General features: G+C 41.4%; 1 protein-coding gene across 6 annotated transcripts in view; it reads right to left on the bottom strand.

The window, feature by feature from the left end:
* PALLD (palladin, cytoskeletal associated protein) overlaps positions 1-19,916 on the bottom strand; it is a 409,438-nt gene that overhangs the window by 260,762 nt on the left and 128,760 nt on the right. The window contains exon 1 of one of the 6 annotated variants that reach the window (XM_072795917.1): positions 7,755-7,904. The exons of the other annotated variants lie outside the window; for them this stretch is intronic. The gene's annotated coding sequence lies outside the window, so the exon portion shown is untranslated. Of the gene's footprint in view, positions 1-7,754; positions 7,905-19,916 lie in introns of those variants that run through there. 6 annotated transcript variants of the gene reach the window in all.

Raw genomic sequence — 19,916 nt, 5'->3', positions numbered from 1 at the left:
AGTGCTGATTAAAATGCACATTCCAAGGCTCCACTCAGGCTTCATGAATCAAGAAGACCTAGAGCCAGGGCCCCTGATTCTGCGTTTTTATAAGCATTCCTCCACCCTGCCCACTCACAGGGATTTTTAAGAATTCTAAGGTCTTAAAACACTAAAATATGGCAAAGTATAAGGAATTTAAAGACAGGAAACCTTGAGTTCCAATCTTGGCCGTGTGATATTGAGAGTCACTTGACTCTATTGAAACTCAGTCTCTTCATCTGTCAAATGCAGATATGTCTTCAGAGGAGTTGCTTAAGCTAATGAACATCAAAGTGGTCTATAAATGCAAATGTTTGTAATTATCACATCTCTGAGCCAAAGCAAAATCTTGGAGACCCCCGCCATTTACCTAAGTCAGATCTGGGCTTGGTTGGTTATTTCTGAATTGGCCAGTATTTTGGCCTCAGCTATGTGTCTCCTGGAAGGTTCTTCAATGATCTCTTACTACGGCCAGCACTTACAACATTGTCTAATGATCAGTTTGAGGGCCTGGTGTTGGGAGGTGGACTGCTTGCTTTTCAGATCCTAGAGCCATGAGGGAGAACTACTTTGAGGAGCCAGAAGCCCAAGGGGTCTACTTCTATATGGGTGAATTCCAGGGACATTTAATGTGTTAAGCTACTTGGGACAGTAGCTGGGTTAAGAATTAAGAAGTAGAATAGGATTAGAGTCCCAAATGAGTTGATGAGTTGGAGAAATAGTCAAGAACAAAGGAAAAAAAAATTCAATAGGAAAAATTCTGAATGATACTTGGAGGAAGTGATTATTATCACACACACAGGCTAAGCAATGTCTAGCCAAATGAGGATAATAAGCTGCAAACAATCCAGTGAGGTCCAGCTGTCACTTAAAACACAAGCATGAGAGTTGGCTGTACTAACTGAAACACAGTTTGAAGGCACCGTGAGGTAATCGTCACTTTATCATACCTTTATGAGACATCTTTGTCCAGTTCTGGACTTCACAGTTTGAGAGGCATGGAGTCCTTGGACACAGTTCAACAGACAGAAATAAAGATGATGAAATTGTTGGAGAACAAGAACTAAGAGAATAAGCAAAAAAGACCTGGTATTATTTAACCTAGAGAAAGAAAACTAAGGGGATACTTAACACTTCCCGTCCGTGAATTACAGCTGAGAGTGACCAATTTGTTCTTTGTATCCTGTTGGGGAGTAATAGGCTTCAGTTCAGCAGAAGGGATGTATGTTAAGGAAAGGAAACCTTCCTTGTGATCAATGTTGTAGCATGATAAAGACTCAATTCCAAACACTGACCAAGGGACCCCACCAGACTAGGGTAAGTGGATGCGACAAAATGCTGATTTATACTATTTTTAAAGTCGGAAGGAAAGAGAACATTGACTAGATTTGGCATCAGCCCTGGCTCCGGCCCAGAGCTGTGATTTGGGGCAGGCAATTCTCCAGGCCTCAGTTTCTGCATTTATAAAATGACCTCTGTTGCTTGCTTTCTCAACTCTCACGCTTCACATTCTGTGATGTTCTAGAGTAATGTGGTAGCTGCATTTAACAGGTTAACATTTTCCTTCCAATGAAGTGAAAACAGTAAATGTGCTGAGGGGTTGGGCATTTGATCTGGACTTGATGGGCTCATGTCACAGGTTGAAGTGGGGCAAACTGTGGAGACTATAAGGTCCCTATGGAGAATTATCTGGTTCTGAAAGAAAGCTAAAAAGAATGCACGATACTCCTGAGGAAGAATATGCCTGCAGCTCAAGGAGAGCATGAGGGGTTCCTATAAGCCACCCAGGAATCAGAACACGGAAAGGACAGAAGACTAGGGTGTGAATTGGGATAAGCTGGTGAAGATGAAGCCTTAGCTATAGGGCCCAGCCATGCCCAAAAACTTGGTATAGAATCATTTACTGAGGAGGCCAATCAAGCAACTGCCAGATCAATGCAACCTGAAACCAAGAACACTGGGTCTGTATTGGGCTAGGAAAGGCCCAAGTTCTACAGTTCTGAAAGCACATAGGCTCTGGAGCCAAACAGTCTTGGTTTCTACTTACCACTGCTATTTATATTACCATGTGATCTTGGACAAAATGCTTATTCTTGTTAGAACATAATTTCCAGATAATAAAATAGGGATAAGAGATCTACTTTATAATATTTTGGTGAAGATTAAATACATGATTATATGCCTGACACACAGCAAGTATGGAAAAACTGCCGTAATTCTGACTTGGGCCTGGGAATGGAATTAAGGCAAAATAAAAAGAAACTTCAGTGGCCTCATGATTTATGGAAAGGGTCTGACACTGTACTACCACCTACAAATGATCCAGACTAACTTTCGTAGCATGTTTGCCTATATTCCTCCATCGACCCCTAGGAATAATTAAAGTATTATTACTACCCCATTTCAAAGATAAGAAAGTGAGGCTTAGATTAAATAATGCCTTGTCCAAACTCAATAAGTTGTAGAGTTGTGGTAGTCACTTATGTTTTCTGGCTCCAAAGTCATTGCTCTTTTTCCTAACACCTATTTCATGGGAGAGAAACAGGAAGAACATTGAGAGACTGACGAGTGTTTTAATATTATAATCAGGTTAGCTGAGTAGCCTGGACTTGTCATCTGGTCTGATTGCTGGTAGTTGTTCATGGACAGTCTTTTGTCTTCCGAAGGTTACCAGACCCAACCTGGTGCTCTAGCGTGCAGAGAGCAGTGCTGTGAGGAAAGGAAGAAACTGAGGTATAGCACTCAACTCACGGGTTCAAGGGCACCATCTTCCCAGAAAAGCTTCTCCTTCCATCCCCATTCTGCCACCAACCCTGCCAATACAAGTGGAGTCAGAACTAGATCAACACAGCTTTCTGTTTGTCACATTTACTGAATGAAAAGGATTCTTCTGTTTGTATCTTTAAATAGAACCATTACCACTGATCTGCAGTCACTCTCTCCAGGAGCCCTTAATAAACTTTAAGATCATTACTGAGTCACTTAGCTCTTTTTTTCCTCTTAGCAGAGTAACCATCTCTCTGATCTCTCCTTCCAGAATTCCTTTCCAACCAGCAAAGCATGCCTGCTACTCTCAGCTCCTACTTTCGACATCGATCCCAGGACTGGACATTCACTTCTAGTGAGGCAAGCAGCACTGCTCCTGAGCCAGAGAGAAGGGCTCTCCCCACCAGGCACTGACACCATCCATAGCTCCTCTTTCTTTTCTTATCCCAGAATGCACTCAGACACCCTCCAGGGTCCGTTTCTGTTCTGGGTTAAGACACCATACATACCACTACCTACTCCAACAAAAAAACAACACAAACAAAAACAAACCAAAGATCTGACATTTTCTTCTCAAAATAGTTTAGACAGTGTCCCCCTGGAAGCAAGGAATATGACTAAGTGATTTCTTAAAATCCCTTCCAGCCAGTGATTCATTAGAGACAGAATTTTAAGTTGGAATGGACCATTATATTTTGGGCCAAAGGCCTCACTTTTGCAAATAAGGAGAGCGAGGTCCGTAGAGGCTAAGAGTTGTGGAGGCTGCCTGCTACAGTGGAAAAAGCATGCATTTGAAGTTAGAAGTTTTGGATGTGAGGCCAAACTTTACCAGTCACATACTGTGTGACCCTGAGCAAGTCATCAACTTTTAGAGACTCAGTTCCCAAAAGCCGTAAAATGGAAAGAACACTACCTACTCTAGCTGTTTCCTGGTGTCATTCTGAGCATCTCACGGCAACACACTTATGAAGGACACGATAAGTGTAGCTAACTGCTTTATCGATATATGTTCACTATGGGTAGCTTGTTCTAAGTCATGGGGTGGTAAAACCAGGATCCTCGATTCCAATGCAGTGTAATATCCTTCATACAATGCTGCCTTCTTGACACTTTTCCAATTCTACAGTTGGAAGATTTTCTCATAAGCCACCACACTAATTTGATCTCCACGTGCTTTCCTTTAAACCCCTGGATGTGCATAGACTCAAACTGTGGGAATCCAGACTGGCTCAGATGGATTATAGACCAGCAACTCTGAAGACTTGTTGGGGATGCCTCAAACAGCCTTCCATGACATCACAGTTATGGCCCTCAGACCCTGGACTGATAGCTTCCAAGGGACTGGGGATATTCATGAGCTACCTTTCCCTGTAGCTCTCTTAGCTTCATAACACCAAATTGAACACTGGAGATGGCTATTTGATGGTATGTAATGGACTATGAGGCTACAGCATGTATCCTGAAGCTAAAATGGATGAGAATGAACCACAAAGTAATGACAAATACTTGAAGTTCACACTGGACAGAGATTCAGGAACTTGCTCAGTGGTAATAGGTGACTTACTGTCCCAATTCATGTAGACCACATAGAAGAGGCAGGAGCCCACAAATAAAGTGTGGGTCCAAGGGCTATGTGTTCCCTTGGACTCCTAATACCAAGGGCCACTGGGCTCTGAGCTCTATCATCACAGCGCATTGGAAAAGATCGACTACATTTTATTTGGCCCCATTAAAGGAGGAATAATGAGTCCTCAGGTATAAAAATCATCTCTCTGACTCATCAAGAGATGGGCATACCCTGCCAGTAGATATTTTGCGGGACTCTGGTACAAGGGTGTGGCCTGGCATGTGCCTTTCATAACTGATGCCTCCCCAAGCTTGACATGGGATATCCTTCTTTCAGTAATTGAAGACAGTTGAATCTCTTCTTGGACAATGGTCTTTGGTCCTCGAGCACAACAGAGAAAGTCTACTTTTCACTGTTTTCTTGGGCATATAAAAATGTTTCAAACCTTCAGAAATAATAGTGAGATCAAGCCTACAATAAATAGAAAGTAGAGTTCTTTGCTCTAGGCAATAAAAAAAAAAGAAAAAGAAAAAAGGGGGAACACTGTGGGCCGTTCAGCCAATTTCCATGTTAAAAAAAAAAAAGTTCAAGTTGGAGCCATGTGGTCTCAATAAAGTAGTAAAATATATTTTCTTTACCCTACACTTCATGTGCCCATAACCTTCCTTTTAAATCATCTCTAACCAGCCCCAAATCATTCTGACCGCAAATCATTTGGTGGCTTTGGTCTCCAGGCAATGGAATGTGCTGGAATAGACGGGGAGTCGCTACCAAGAGTGCTCAGAGGGAGCTTCCACTCCCTCTGCTCAGGCACACAGACCCCAGCAAAGCCCTGAAAGGGTTCCGCGCTGAGATAGCACATGACATCATAGCTCAATCATTCAGGAAAAAACTGCAACGGCTGCAGAATAGCACAACATGCCACAAACCACAGTGGGCAGATAAAGCCGAAGAACAGCTTTTCTTATGAAAACATTCACGAATACCACAGGCAGCTGGCAGAGACACGTTTAATTACATTCACAGAAACCCATTGTATCCATCAACCCCACCATCTTTGGAGCTGACCAACAAATGGGAAGGTCGCTGAAGCCCGGCTTCAAAATGAGAAAGCCAGGAGAGCTTGAAGTTTATGTCATTGTATTTCATAATGTGTATTACGGCTAGATTCGACCCAGCTGTAAAATCGTTTGATACGCTTTGAAAGGGTTTCCAAGTGAACTAGACCTTAATAGTAACCTTTCTTTAGATTTACAGCTGGGGATGAAGAGTAGCCCAAGGTGTGAGAAATCAATTATTCAATTCATGATTAATTTAATAGATGTGAGCTTGGCCTGGGCATAAACAAAGCTCAAGCGGCTGCCATCTGCCATCACGCCAGAGGACCCAGTCCCATACTTTGCAAGTGCCATTGGAACTTTTTGTTTGTTTGTTTAAAGAAACTGTTTAAAGAGTTAAGAATATAGACTTTGAAGGGATGGTAAATGTAGTGGGGTGTGCCTTTAGGCATCTCAGAGAAATAAAGTTCAGCATGCGCCAGTGAAGTCCGATGAAAGCTCAAGAGAAAAAGTTGTCCAAATAAACTGCTGTAAAAAGAGTACTTAGGCATCCTCTTACAATAATCGCAAAAGTAGGAGTCTGAAAGGAGACTACAGAATCTGTGAGACAAGAAGGATATGTCTGAAAAGTCCCCTGGACTTGCCTAATTTTAGCCCCAGAGCTATCATCGCTAATTCTAGTCTATGATTTCACCTAAGTGAAAGGAGATTTCCAATAGCAAAAAGAAAAGACTCAGCAACAAATAAACAACAAATGGAAACACTTTGGTAAAGTAGGCCTCCTCCCTAAAGGAACAATGAAAAATTATAGAGTAGCCAGTGACCATTAATATCTAAGAGCTATAATCTTTTCAGCAACATGTTTTCTTATAGCCTCGTAACATATCTGGCATTAATCTTTTTCATCAGGCACCCAAGGATAACTTTCCGTTTCAGTTGTGGGTGAGAGGAAAGCTCAAATGTGTGCTCCTAAGATCTTCAAGTAACCTCTAAAACAATGGTCGGAGAAAATTCGAGGCTCTTGGGTTCCTGAAAATAACCTGTTTGCCATTATGTGGGCAATTATAAGCTAGGGCTTGCTTTTCAAAATTGCTGGGTTCAGCAGAGATTTCCCATGGATTTATCAGCAACAGAAATAAACAAGCATTCCACTGAGCTCCACTTGGAAGTGTGAGAAGGGCTATTGAAAGTCTTTTTCATCATGTGGACAAGAATTCAACCTAACCTACCAGGATGTTAAGGGGTTATTCCAGTATTGTGATGTTGTTCATCATCAGAAGCTGAAAATAAACTTCAGCCCCCTTCTGGGGTGGTCCTCCTCCTTGGCCCCTGCCACAGACGATATCACCACCCCCTCTTTCATCAGTAGCCTACCTGTCAAGTGAGAGAGGTGACTGTAGCATCCCTGGAAAGCATAGGTGGCAGGGCAGGGTCTTTATGTTTGTACTGCAGACAGACTGGGGGAAGTTGCTTTGTAAAAGTCACGCTGGTGACCTCTGGATTAGCTAACTCCAAGAGTTCACCGAGCAAACATTCATAAAACTGTAACAGCAATGCTTTCCATAAAAACGAATGGGGAATGTCAGTTTTTCACTGTAGTCTTTCCACGGTAGACGAGTCATCAGGAATGCATTCTTCCCTATTGTATTCCGCCGGCCACTTGTTCCCTGAGAAGGCGGCCAACTGAATGCTAACGAAGACAGGGAGCCCGTCCAAAGGGCTTCGAGGAGAACAAGAGAATGAGAATGTAGCATTTGATTTTGCTACACAAAGGACTGCAATCAAGTGAAACCCAGGAAAACAAACAAACTCTCAGGGAACTGAAAAAGCAACAGGTGTGAAAGCGCCCAGATTTCTTCGGGGCGGGGGGTGGGGGGGGAGAAATCACCAAAACCTTCCGTTACAGTGTTTGCAGCTAAAATGCATTGAGCAGCTGATGAGGGATCCGCTGTCAGCGAGGGCCCGCTCGTGCGAGTTTCCCTGGTGCTTCAAGCGGGGATGGAGCAGATCACAAAGAGGAGAAGGAGCGCAGACACGCCCGCAAGAGAAGCTTCCCTCCAAGGATCACTTTTTAATGGATAAAAGGCGGGGGGGTGGGGGGGAAGGGAAATGCCACCTCCCTGCCCCTGCCCCTGCCCCCGCCCCTCCCCCACCCCGGCTCCCACCTCGGAGGAGTCGCGCAGAGCCGGCCCCAGCGCCCCCGCCCCTAAGAGCGGCCCGAGACCCGGTCCCCGCGCCGCAGGGAGCCAGCACCCAGGACCGCGCGTTTCCCGGGACCACCTGCCGCCGCCGCCTCCGGGAAGACTTCCTGCCCTGCACGTGTACTTAGCGCTCTCACTCACCGGTCGTGCAGGGGACTCGCTTTGCCCTCCAAAGGAGCTCCCCTCTGAGGTCCTGCGGGTCCCAGCTATTCCCGGCGGCCGCCTCGGGGCTCCGACGTCCGTGTGGGTGCGGACGACAGCGGAGAAAAGGGGCGGGCAGCCGAGCTCTCCAAGCCCGGGCCCCGCCGGCCGCGAGGAAGACGTGTCGGCGAGTGCGCCGGGCTCCGCGGAGGCCTGGAGGCGGCGGGGCTCGGTGCTGGGGGCTCGCGGCGAGCCGGCGGGGGGCGGGGGGCGGGGGCAGGGCTCGGAGGAGCGGGGCCCGGCGGGAGGAGGCGCCGTGCGGGGGCGCTGGGGGCGAGGCGCAGACCCTGCGAGCCGGCGCCCGACTGCAGCCCGGGGCGCCGAGGGGCCGGGAGCGCGGCGCGCGTGTCAGAGGGAGGGGGCGTGTGTCGGGGGCGCTGCGCGGAGGGCGGGGGTGTGTCCTGCGGAGGAGCGCCGCGAACTCCCACAAACCCCGCGGAGCTCCGGGCCCTCCCCGAGCTTGGGAGCCTTTAGCCGGGGCCGCGGAGGGCCGGCGCCGTGGGGAAGCTGCTCGGCAGGTTGCCCCCGCCGCTTCCGAGCCGGTTCAGCTGCGGCTGGAAGCATTTCCCAAAGACCTCCGCCCACCGAGGACGCCTTGGGGGGAATCCAGGTGGTAGCGAGGAGTGGATCTGTGACCCTTGCAGGAGCAACCGACTTGCATCCCGCTCTCCGTGATACGCCCCTTCGTTCACGCAGGAGGTATCTTCAATCACACCCTCCACCTGCATTCCGGCGAATTGAATTGCTTTCTCCGAGGCTGCCTTCCTAAATCTACAAATTAATCACTACATGACACATGAAGCCCCTAGGAAAAGGAACGCCGAGAATAAATCTGGTTTCTGTTCTTTTTTTAATGTTGAACAAGTCTGCCATTAATCAAGCCTTTCCACCAGCATCTAGGGAACAGACCCAAGACTGCGACTCATTGAGAGATGAACATGTGCATGTCTGGTGGTTCTACAGGCTTTCTTTGCAGCATTATGTCATAGTGACTCAGGCACCACACAGACAGATATAATGGAGAGACAATAGGAGAAACAAAACCAACTATTCAGTGGAGACCTACCTACTTGCCAACTGTAGCAGATTGTTAGGGCCTAAATTTTAAACATTTTTAAAGATCATTTCACCACTTCCTTTGTTTCCCCATCTTGGAGTCACAGAACTGCTTGTCATTGGTCAGTCTGGGAAACAGAAACCCAAGATTGTATTTGGAAATTTAAGGAAGAAACTCATAAGGGACCCATGAAACTATTCATTTTAATGTAGCATGGAACATGGCAAAGGCATGACAGATTCTTGAAGTCAATTAGAAAATATCAGAAAGTGTGTTCCAGAAATAGAACAATCTTGAGAGGTCCAAAATAGAGATAGCACAAAAATAGTTTTTGAAATGGTAATAAGATGTTGACAGTTTAGTGTATATCTTGAGTTTATTTTTATTATCCCAAGGAGGTGATGGGTCATGAAATACATTTTTTCTCACGTATTAAATTTCCCCCTTCCTTGGAGAATCAATGTAAAGTAGTAAGGATGAGTTTGCTTTTCGAACTGAAAATATTCTGGGTCTGGCGGGTTCAGCTCCTTCTTGTATGTCATTAGGTCTTTTGTTAACTACGCTTCATTTATAGAGTTCTGCTAGAGCCACTGAATAAGAGTCAAATGCTTTTGTTTGTCTGAAAGGCATCACTGTAAAGCAGGGTGGCCTTCCTGGGTGGCTTTCTCTAAGATACTTTTCAAGTCCTAACCACCTTTCTCCTCTCCAGCAAGGGGTGTTAGAACAATCCTCTGTGAATTTAGGGGAAACATTTTATTGATTAAAATGACAAGGCAAGGGATGCCTGGGTAGCTCAGCAGTTGAGCATCTGCCTTCATTCATCTCAGGGCATGAGGCTCAGGGCATGATCCCTAGTCCGGGAATTGAGTCTGGCATCAGGCTCCCTATGGGGAGCCTGCTTCTCCCTCTGCCTATATCTCTGCCTCTCTGTGTGTGTCTCATGAATAAATAAAATCTTAAAAAATAAAATGCCAAGGCAAAAGCAGAAGGAAAAATAGGGGTGGTGGTGAGATTCAGTATCACCATGATCACAAAGACCTGAGCATCCCTTTCAATTGCCTCTGCTAAAACTCTGACACTTTTGAAGTCTGAAATCTACTTGAAATATCCACCATACATAAATATCTTAGTCAAAGACAACATCCCTTTCTCCTGGCTCTGTGTGTGCAGATGAGACTGAGGGAAGATGAGTTTTCTGCAGTCCTTCCACATAGTATACTAAGAGGTAAGGCTATACCACCTCTTGGGTTGCACCTAGGGGTGGTACCAAATGTTCCTGGAAATTCCTTTTGGTTTCTATGATCTGCCTGCATGCTTGTGCCCCAAATGAGAAATATTCCAATGTTGAATGTGTCTTAGGGTTACTTGAATTAGGAGAGGGAGCAGTGACAGTGTTCTCACTGTGTGTGGTCCACAGAGCACCTGTCTCAGAAATGGGGGAGGGGAGCTTGTTGAAAATGTAAATTCTCTGGGCTCTACTCAGAGCTATTGACTTAGGATCTTTCTGTCCAGGGGCTATGACATTACCGTGTGTGTGTGTGTGTGTGTGTGTGTGTGTGTGTGTGTGTGTGTAATTGAATGTTTTGAATAAATTATATGTTCACATAATTTGAATAAAGGTGTATACCCTGCAGTCTCCTTCCTACCACTGTTTCCATAGGTCCAGTCCATATAGCTCCTCCAAGGCAACCACTGGCAATAGTTTTTTCTTTCAGGTTTCTTTATGTACATACCTGCAAATATAAATTCTTACTTTTATTTTTATTTCTTAAAGATGCTATATGCAGAAGAGTTACTGTCCTTTACTTTGCCCCTTCACTTAAATATACCTAAGGCTCTTTTTCTATATCATACATTCAATTATTCGTTCATTTAGAGACAAGCACTTATTATGTACCTGCTCTGTGCCAAGTACTGTTGTATATGCTAGGGATACAGATATGGACAAAAGCGACGAACATTTCTGCCCCATGGCATTCATATTTTGGGGGAGGGGACATCAAGAGGACAACATAATAAGTAAATTATATATTGTGATAGAATATAATTAGAGCTATTGAAAAACTAGAGCAAGGCAGTAGGATTGGGAATGTCAGATAGCAGATTTTAATTTTAAATGGTGTGGTCAGAGGTGGCATTATTGAGAAAATGCCTTGTAAGCAAAGACTTGATGTCACTGAGAGAGTGAGCTTTGGAATTATGTGGGGAATATGTGACCCAGACAGGGATCAGTTAGTGCAAAGGGCCTGAGGTGGGAGTATAACTAGCATGTTTAAGGCAAAGAGGCCAGTGTGACTGGAGCAGAGCAAGTGAGGCAGAATGTCATTGGGGGTCAGAAAGGCAACAGGAGGGGCAGATCATGTAGGATCACTGGCTTATAAGGATTTTGGCTTTTATTCATAAAGCAATGGACAGCCACTGGAGGGTCTTGAGAGGAGGAGAAACATGATACAATTTATATACATATCAGCACACAGAAAACATGCTCATGTTTAATATTGTATTCTCTTGGATAAATACACTGCAATTGTATTCAATCAGGATGCAACTAATAGAGATTTGAGTTGTTTCCAATATTTTGCTGTTAAACAAACTTCCACATACGACATTTTACACTTGTGCAAGTATATGGTATTAACTTCCACAATTAGGATTATTGAATTATGTATATCTAATTTTTGTGATAGATATAGTCAAATTGCCTAAACCAATTGACACTCCCACTAATAATGTTTTTGTTTTCCCACAGCCTTGCCAAGAGAATGTATAATCAAACTTCTGGATGTTTGCCAATCTGATAGGTGAAAGAGATGTCTCAAGATAGTTTGACTTGCATTTCTCTGATTTTGAGTGAGGTTGAGCAACTTTTTCATATGTTTAGAAGCCAATTCCATTTCCTTTGTTGTGGCTGGCCTCTCTGTTATACTTTACCCATATTTTATAAGGTTCTTAACCTTTTTCTTTACAGATTCACTTAAAGTCTGTACATCTGAAGGAAATAAGAGCTGCAGACTGTTTTCTCCGTTTGTCATTTGGCTTTCGACTTGGCTAATGGTATCTTTTGACATGCAAAAGTTTCTAATTTTTATTAGTAGGGAGAAAGTATATAGAAAGACCTTTCCTATATCATCTACTCTAATGATTTTATTTTTTGACATTTAGATATTTGGCAGATTTATATCTTCTCCTGGTTTAGTTTATGAAGTATTAAAGTATGGACCCTGATTAATTTTGTTCCAAGTAATGATTCAGTTGCTCCACTACCACTTTTTAAAACAATAATTTAAAAAGTGTAATTGTGGCTCAACAGTTGAGTGTCTGCCTTCTGCTCACGTGTGATCTCGGGGTCCTGAGATGGAGTCCTGCATCTGGCTTCCCACAGGGAGCCTGCTTCTCCCTCTGCCTATGTCTCTGCCCCTGTCTCTGTGTCTTTCATGAATAAATGAATAAATTTTTTAAAAAAGTGTAATTGTAATAAAAAGCAGATAACATAACATTGACCATCTCAACTATTTTTAAATCTTCAGAGATGCCAAGTATATTCACGTGGCTGTGCAGCAGATTTCTAGAACTTTTCATTTTACAAAACTGAAAAGTTTTGTAAAACTTCGGTACCCACTGAACCACAACTACCTATTTCCCCCTCTCTGCAGCCTCTGGCAAACACTGTTCTACTTTCTGTTTCTGTGAATTTGACTACTTTAGACACCTCATATAAATGGAATCATTTTTGTGGCTAGCTTACTTCACTTAGCATAATGTCCTCAAAGTTCATCCATGTTTTGGCAGGTGACAAGATTTCCTTACTTTTAAAGCCAAATGATATTTCATTGCATGTATAAAGCACATTTTCTTTATCCCTTCATTTGCTGATGCATTTGAATTGTGTATACCTCTTGGTTATTGTGAATAATGCTGCTGTGAACGTCGGTGAGTAAGTATCTGTTGGAGGTCCTGCTTTCAATTCTTTTGGGTATATACCCCGAACTCGAATTAGTGCATTATATGGTAAGTCTATTTTTCATTTTTTGAGGAATCTCCATACTGTTTTCCACAGAAGCTACACCATTTTACATTCCTACCAACAGTGCAGGCAGATTCCAATTTTTCCACATTTTCACCAACACTTTGTTAACATATTCTTTTCTTTTTTCTTTCTTTCTTTCTTTCTTTCTTTCTTTCTTTCTTTCTTTCTTTCTTTCTTTTTCTTTCTTTCTTTCCTTCTTTCTTCTCTCTTCTTTCTTTCTTTCCTAGTGGCTCTCCTAATGGGGATGAGGTGATATCTCATGGTTTTGATTTGAATTTCTCTAATTATTTTTTCAAATTTTTATTTAAATTCTAGTTAGCTAACATATAGTATAATACTAGTTTCAGGGGTAGAATTTGGTGATTCATCACGTAGAACCCAGTGCTCATCACAACAAGTACCCTCCTTAATACCCATCACTCATCCAGCCCATCCCCCTACCCACCTTCCTCTAGAATTTCTCTAATTATTAATAGTATTGAACATCTTCTCATATGCTTATTGGCCATTTGAATACCATCTTTGGAGAAATGTCTATTCAAGTCCTTTGTCCATTTTTTTAAAAAGATTTTATTTATTTATTCATGAGAGACACAGAGAGAGAGAGAGAGAGAGAGAGAGGCAGAGACACAGGCAGAGGGAGAAGCAGGCTCCATGCAGGGAGCTCTATGAGGGACTCGATCCAGGGACTCCAGGATCACGCCCTGGGCCGAAGGCAGGGGCTAAATCGCTGAGCCACCCAGGCATCCCCCTTTGTCCATTTTTTAAAAAATTTTTTTCCTTTTGTACATTTTTAAAATCAGATTATTTGTGGGGTTTTTTTTGTTGTTGAATTGTAAGAATTCTTTTATATATAGGGTATCAACCCATTGTCAGATATATGATTTGCTAGTAATTTCTCCTATTCCATAAGTTGGCTTTTTGTTCTGTGGATTTTGCCCTTTGATACACAGAAGTTTTTAAGTTTGCTATAGTCCCATTTTTCTACCTTTATTTCTGCTGCCTGTGTTTGCCTTACGACTACTTTATAATAGTAATCTTCAAACTACTGTTTTAAGATGTACATTTTTAACATGTATTAAGTTCCTATATATAGTTGGGTCTATTTCTGGACATTTTATTCTGTTTTCTTGGTTGATCTTTCAGTTTCAGTGCCACTACCCTACTGTTTTAATTATTGAGGCTTTTAATTTTCGTATCTAGTGAGCCTAATTCTCTCATTGCTCTTCTCTCTGTTTCCTTTTTTGCTTATTTTTCCTCATGAACTTCAGAGTAAACAAATAGTAATAGTGATAGAAATCCTGATTTGTATTTTTATTACAAGAATTACAATTTGATACTTAACAGAGAGAATCAACATCTTTATGTTGGGTTTTCTTAGCCAAGAAAATGGTAAATGTTTCCATTTATTCAAATCTTATTTCCTGACCTTCAGCAAAACAGGTCTTTTCTCTCATTATATCATCTTACTGGATATAATCCCCTAATTATAGTGTATTCATTTTGTACCACTTTATTCACTAAATTCTCTTATTGTTTATAGATATTTCTCAATTCTCTTATATTTCTAACTATATATCATCTAAAAATAAAGATTAACTTTCTGCTTTCCAATGTTTATGCTCTAATGCTCTATGCTTTCAATTTCATTGTCTATTAAATCTAGTACAATGTTAAATAACAGTGATGATTGTGGGCATTTTTGTCTTATATTTGATTTTACTAGAAATGCCTCCAGTGTTTTCCCGGTAGGCATGGGATGGGCTTTGGGCTGGGAATGATATATTTTATTATGCTAAAGAAGTGTTAATCCATCTTTATCTCATTGAGGTCTTTTTCTGGGGTCAACTATGATTATTGGCTTTTGTTCAAATGTTTCTTTCTAGTATCTTTAGAAATGATCATCTAATTTTTCTCCTTAGATCTATTAATTTGTTGGAATATAATGAATTCCTTAGTAATGAATTATCTTTGCATTCCTGATTAAACTCCACTTCGTCATGGTTAATTTTTCTAATGTGTGGGTTGATGCTATTTGCTAATGTTTTACTTAGGATTTTTCCATTGATATTCATAAGTGAGATCTTAATAACAATTTTTTGTTTCATTGCTTTGTGATCAGAGAATATTGTCCATAATGTTTCTATTTTTGGAATCAATTGACTTTTTCTTTATGGTCTAATTTATGGTCACTTTTCACATATGCTCCTTAGTTACCTGAAAAAATAGTGGTGTCTATATTTTCAAGTACGGAGTTGAATAACATATCTTTTATTATCACTTTTGAGATTTATGTCTTCTTTGAACTTCAGGTGTTTTGACTTTGTCATACACTGAGAGAGTTTACATTTCTGTATATTTTTCCTTGCATTTCTGTAATTTCTGCTTTGTAAGATGCCCTTTATATTATTTGGTAACTATATTCATAATTGTTAGAGCTTCATTTTGAATTTTATTGTTCCGCATTATAATGAGTCCTTTTTCTTATTTATTTGCTGCTCAAATTCACCTTATCTGTGAGTAGGGTTATAACCTTACTTTATTTTCAGTTCTCTTTGCCTGGTATGTCTTTCCTTACTCTTTGACACTCACACCCTCTGAATCACTTTGATCTACTTGTGTACCTTCCAGACAGGACTCCATTCTGTGATGTAACCCACTGGTTCTATTCTTGCTGACCCAGTGCTGGCACCAGGTATTGCCAAACAATGATATAGCTTCCTGGCACTGTTCTTCAGGTGAGTCTTTCATCTTTAGAGAGATAATTTCTTTCTTGGTGCTTTGTGATATCCCCACACCTAGTTTGCTTACATGAGTACCTACGTACTAACTCATGGACAGAATATTTGTATCCATTAATTTAGGCTTAGATTCACAGTAATTTTTTAGGAGTTCCTATTATTTCTATAATAGAGTAAATTTAAACAACTACTTCCAGATTCAATCTTAGGATGATTATTTTGGTGGTGATACAAGTGATACCTTACTTGGGCAGCCTGACACATAATATTTCTTGATATTCCTAGTAATACTGAGTTTGGAAGAGCAGATATCTTTGTTAAACAGATAGGAGATACTGAGATGAGATTTCTCAAGATTTTATTTCCTCATAATTTCTTACACAAGTAGACAATTCAGCTTTCAGATATGCTACTGAAAGACCTTGATGTGGGAGGGATATTCCCCAGCGCCCAAAGGACCAAGTTTCAAGTGAATAATAAGTAAAGTGATAGTACATTTAATTCTCTTCGGAAATTGCTAACGTTGTGGAAACACTGGAGGGTTTACTTAGGGAGGTCATGGAATCTACCTTTCTGGGGAAACTTTCAAATAATCTCTTTGGGTCAGTTTGAGTGTGGTCCTGCCCCAAGGCACAGGTGACCGGATAAACCTCTGATGTCCTCTTCCTCCAGAACACTCACCAAGAACATCTCAGGGTCTGGATGATTCATTTTCAAACTTAAGCCCCAGAAGTATGATCTGTCAGGAGATTGTTATCAATGATATTTAGATTTAAAGGCATGAATTATTTTTGTAACAAGATGCTACCTAATGGTGAAATTTAAGGAAGAATCCAATACAGCACAATAATGCTGCTTCTCTTTTGGGGTTAGGGACAGGGAGATTACAATCAACTTCAAATTGCCCTATGTTCAAGGAAACATAAGAATTTCCACATTTCTTTTTCTTGGCTGAAAGAAAAACAGTAAAAGAGGAAAATGCATGAAAATCTTTCACATTGAGACATTTTAGGATTACCTTTCCTTCTAACCAGAAATTTCCAAGTTGTCCTAAGATTCAACATCTGAATCATGCTGACTAGCGAGACATTGTTTGAGCAAGACTGGAATTCTGAACATTCTTCGAGGCTTCATAAAATCCCAAAATGATGGACAAATGCTTACGTTGTGGTCAAGCAAGGAAAAGCCCCCTCGTGATTTGGGATTGAGTTTGCTCATTTTATATTTATAGTATCCACACCAAAGGAATGTAGAATTGGCATGGGGAGAGGATAGGGAAGTAGGAGAAAAGTAAGGGATGGAGACCAGGTTTTGTCTGTTCACAGGGGTGTGTGTTTTGACTTAGAGCATATGGGGTACGGGGAGAGGGAGTGTTTGATAATTTAGTTTGTTTTTAAAGAAGAATCTTCTTATGCTCTCTAGTGTGGGAGAATGACTGAAAGAATTTTTTACTTTCCTTGTTAGCAGCACCATCTGTTTACAATGAAAGCTTGGCTTCTACGTTTTGGTCCAAATAAAAGCCCTAGGGTGCCCACATAAGTCAAACGGATAAAGCATGTGTTCACAGACCTGAAGAATCACCCTCCCTTGCCTGCATAGGGCTTTCATGGTAGATTTACACAGCATCTTATCCCTACATAAATTCAAGATGATAAGCTTCTGAGAAGCAAAGGTGGGTCATAGGTCACTGCAATTCACAGCCTAGGCAGCTCATCTGCCATCTCACAAAATGATGGACCTCTTGGGTCACACTTGCCAAGAGAGAGGTTGGCAAGGTGGCAAAAGAGCCATTCCTGTCAACTCTGTCATGGGATTCTTTTTTATTTTTTTTTTTTTTAAAGATTTTACTTATTTATTCATGAGAGAGAGAGAGAGAGGCAGAGACACAGGCAGAGGGAGAAGCAGGCCCCATGCACTGGGAGCCCGATGTGGGATTCGATCCAGGGTCTCCAGGATCACGCCCCGGGCCAAAGGCAGGCACCAAACCGCTGCGCCACCCAGGGATCCCTGTCATGGGATTCTTAAAGCCAGAGAATATGGAACTATTCATAATTGCTGAAATTAGACCTCAGTTCTAGATAAAAAGGCACATTTCCATAAACATCAAAGGATAAAGTAAGTGAACAAGAGAAAAACTTCTAGTACCAAAACTCCCAGGCCTGGGCAGGGAGGGTGGAGGCTGGAAGGCTAAGGAGTTGAAAATAGAAGCCAGGCATCCTGCCTTTCTCATTCTGATTTGTGTTGTAGCATTGCCACCAGGTGGAGTTCTACAGCTCCCTCCTACCTGGAGGCTAGGGGTTTTCTCGCTTTCCCCAGAAATAAACTTTAGATAAGGATTTATAGGACAATTACAACAGCGAATAAACTCTAAGTCTTAAAAAACGTTGGTAGTGATGAGAGAAGTTTCACATAACAATGTTATTTGCTTGCCATTAGATAAATCAAGTATTTACTGAACCCAATCTCTGCTGGATTATCTGATGGAAGACCCAAGGCTAAACTTTCAGAGGTTTATCAATGGCTGGGAAGAGAAAACAAAACAAAACAAAACAAACCCATATGCTTTTGAACAGCTGCAGAATAATTAAGTATGTATAGACATACCTCGAGTTCAGTTCCAGATGATTGCAATAAAGGGAATATCACAATAAAGCAAGTCTAATGAAATATTTGATTTCCTAGTAAAATTTATGTTTACATTATACTGTGGTCTAACAAGTGTGCAATAGAGTTATGTTTAAAAACCAAAATACAAATCTTCACTTAGAAATTCTTAATGCTAAAAGAAAGCTCATCATCATCTGAGCTTTTAGCAAGTTATGATCTTTTTGCTGGTGGATGGTCTTGCCTTGGTGTTGATGGCTGCTGACTGATCAGGGGGGTAGTTACTGAAGGTTGGGGTGGCTGTAGCACTTTCTTAAAAAATAAGACAGCAATGAAGTTTGCCACACTGATCAATTCTTCCTTTCACGAATGATTTCTCTATAGAATGCAATGCTGTTTAACAGCATTTTACCCACAGAACTTCTTTGAAAATTCGAGTCAATCCTCCTAATTCCTGCCTCTGTTTTAATAACCAAGTTTTTATAATATTCTGAACCCTTGGTTGTCATTTCAACAATCTTCACAGCATCTTTGCCAGGAGAAGATTCCATCTCATAAAACCCCTTTCTTTGCTTATCCATAAGAAACAACTCCTTATCTATTAAAGTTTTATCATGAGATTCCAGTTAAAATGAAATAAGAATGAAAATAATCTGAAATATTGTGAGAGGTACCAAAATGTGACACAGAAATACAGAATGGACAAATGATGTTAGGAAAATGGTAGCCTTGCTCAACACAGGGTTGCCACAAAACTTCAATTTGTAAGAAACACAATATCTGCAAAAGTGCAATAAAGAAAGGATGGTAAAACTAGATATGCTGTATTTACTAGTCTGGACTGTAGCTCTCAAGTTATGTGGATCAGAATCAAATGGGTCTTGATAAAATGTAGATTCCTGGCTCCACCACTTGGATTCAAATCCAAGGATTTGGATTTTATTTTATTTTTTTAATGGTGAAAAAATTTATATTTAGAAGGATTTGGATTTTAAACCAGAATGCTCAGTGAAATAAAAGAATGCCCAGTGACTTAATACAATGAACATCAGAATCCGCCTTGAGAATTGCTAGTCTAGGATATTGTATTACCTTATTTAAAAAGAGATAGAAGTAAAATAGCATTTGTTGAGTTCTTACTACCTGTAGTTTTTGTAAACACTATGTCATTTAATTCTGACAAAAATTCTGTGAGGACAATTTAGTTAGGAATTTAGTTGGGGTCTGCATCTAAAGTTTGGACTCCTGTTGGCAAGTGTGTTATTGCCTCTTCCACAGATGGGAGAAAGGTAGGGTGTGCAGGGGCAGACTACACAGCCTGGGTGTGGAGTTTCTTGTCTCAGCCTCCCTTTCCTAAACTGGCCTCCACACAGCTCCCATCATCTAGCAAATGCAAATCTGACCATGGCACAACATTTTACTATCTTTATGACATTGTGGTTTACTTTTATCATTGAGCAGTAGAGTTTAAACATCTTTTTGTTTGGCTTCCCTGAATTTTGGCACACTGGAGGACATTTTTAGGAATTGCCATTAGGGTAAAAAAGAAATTTAGGAGCATTAAGTCTATTGACTACGTTGTTAGCATGGAGCTAGGGTGGTTTGTGTTTTAGATTCAGTTAATTTTGCTGTCTTCCAGGGCAGCAGGCTGTGTGTTTTGTCCACTGGCTTTC

Source organism: Canis lupus, chromosome 24 (assembly GCF_048164855.1).
Source record: "Canis lupus baileyi chromosome 24, mCanLup2.hap1, whole genome shotgun sequence".
NCBI classification, from domain to species: domain Eukaryota; kingdom Metazoa; phylum Chordata; class Mammalia; order Carnivora; family Canidae; genus Canis; species Canis lupus.
The sequence above is the reverse complement of the archived record's forward strand: the minus strand, read 5'-3'. Positions and strand labels throughout refer to the sequence as shown.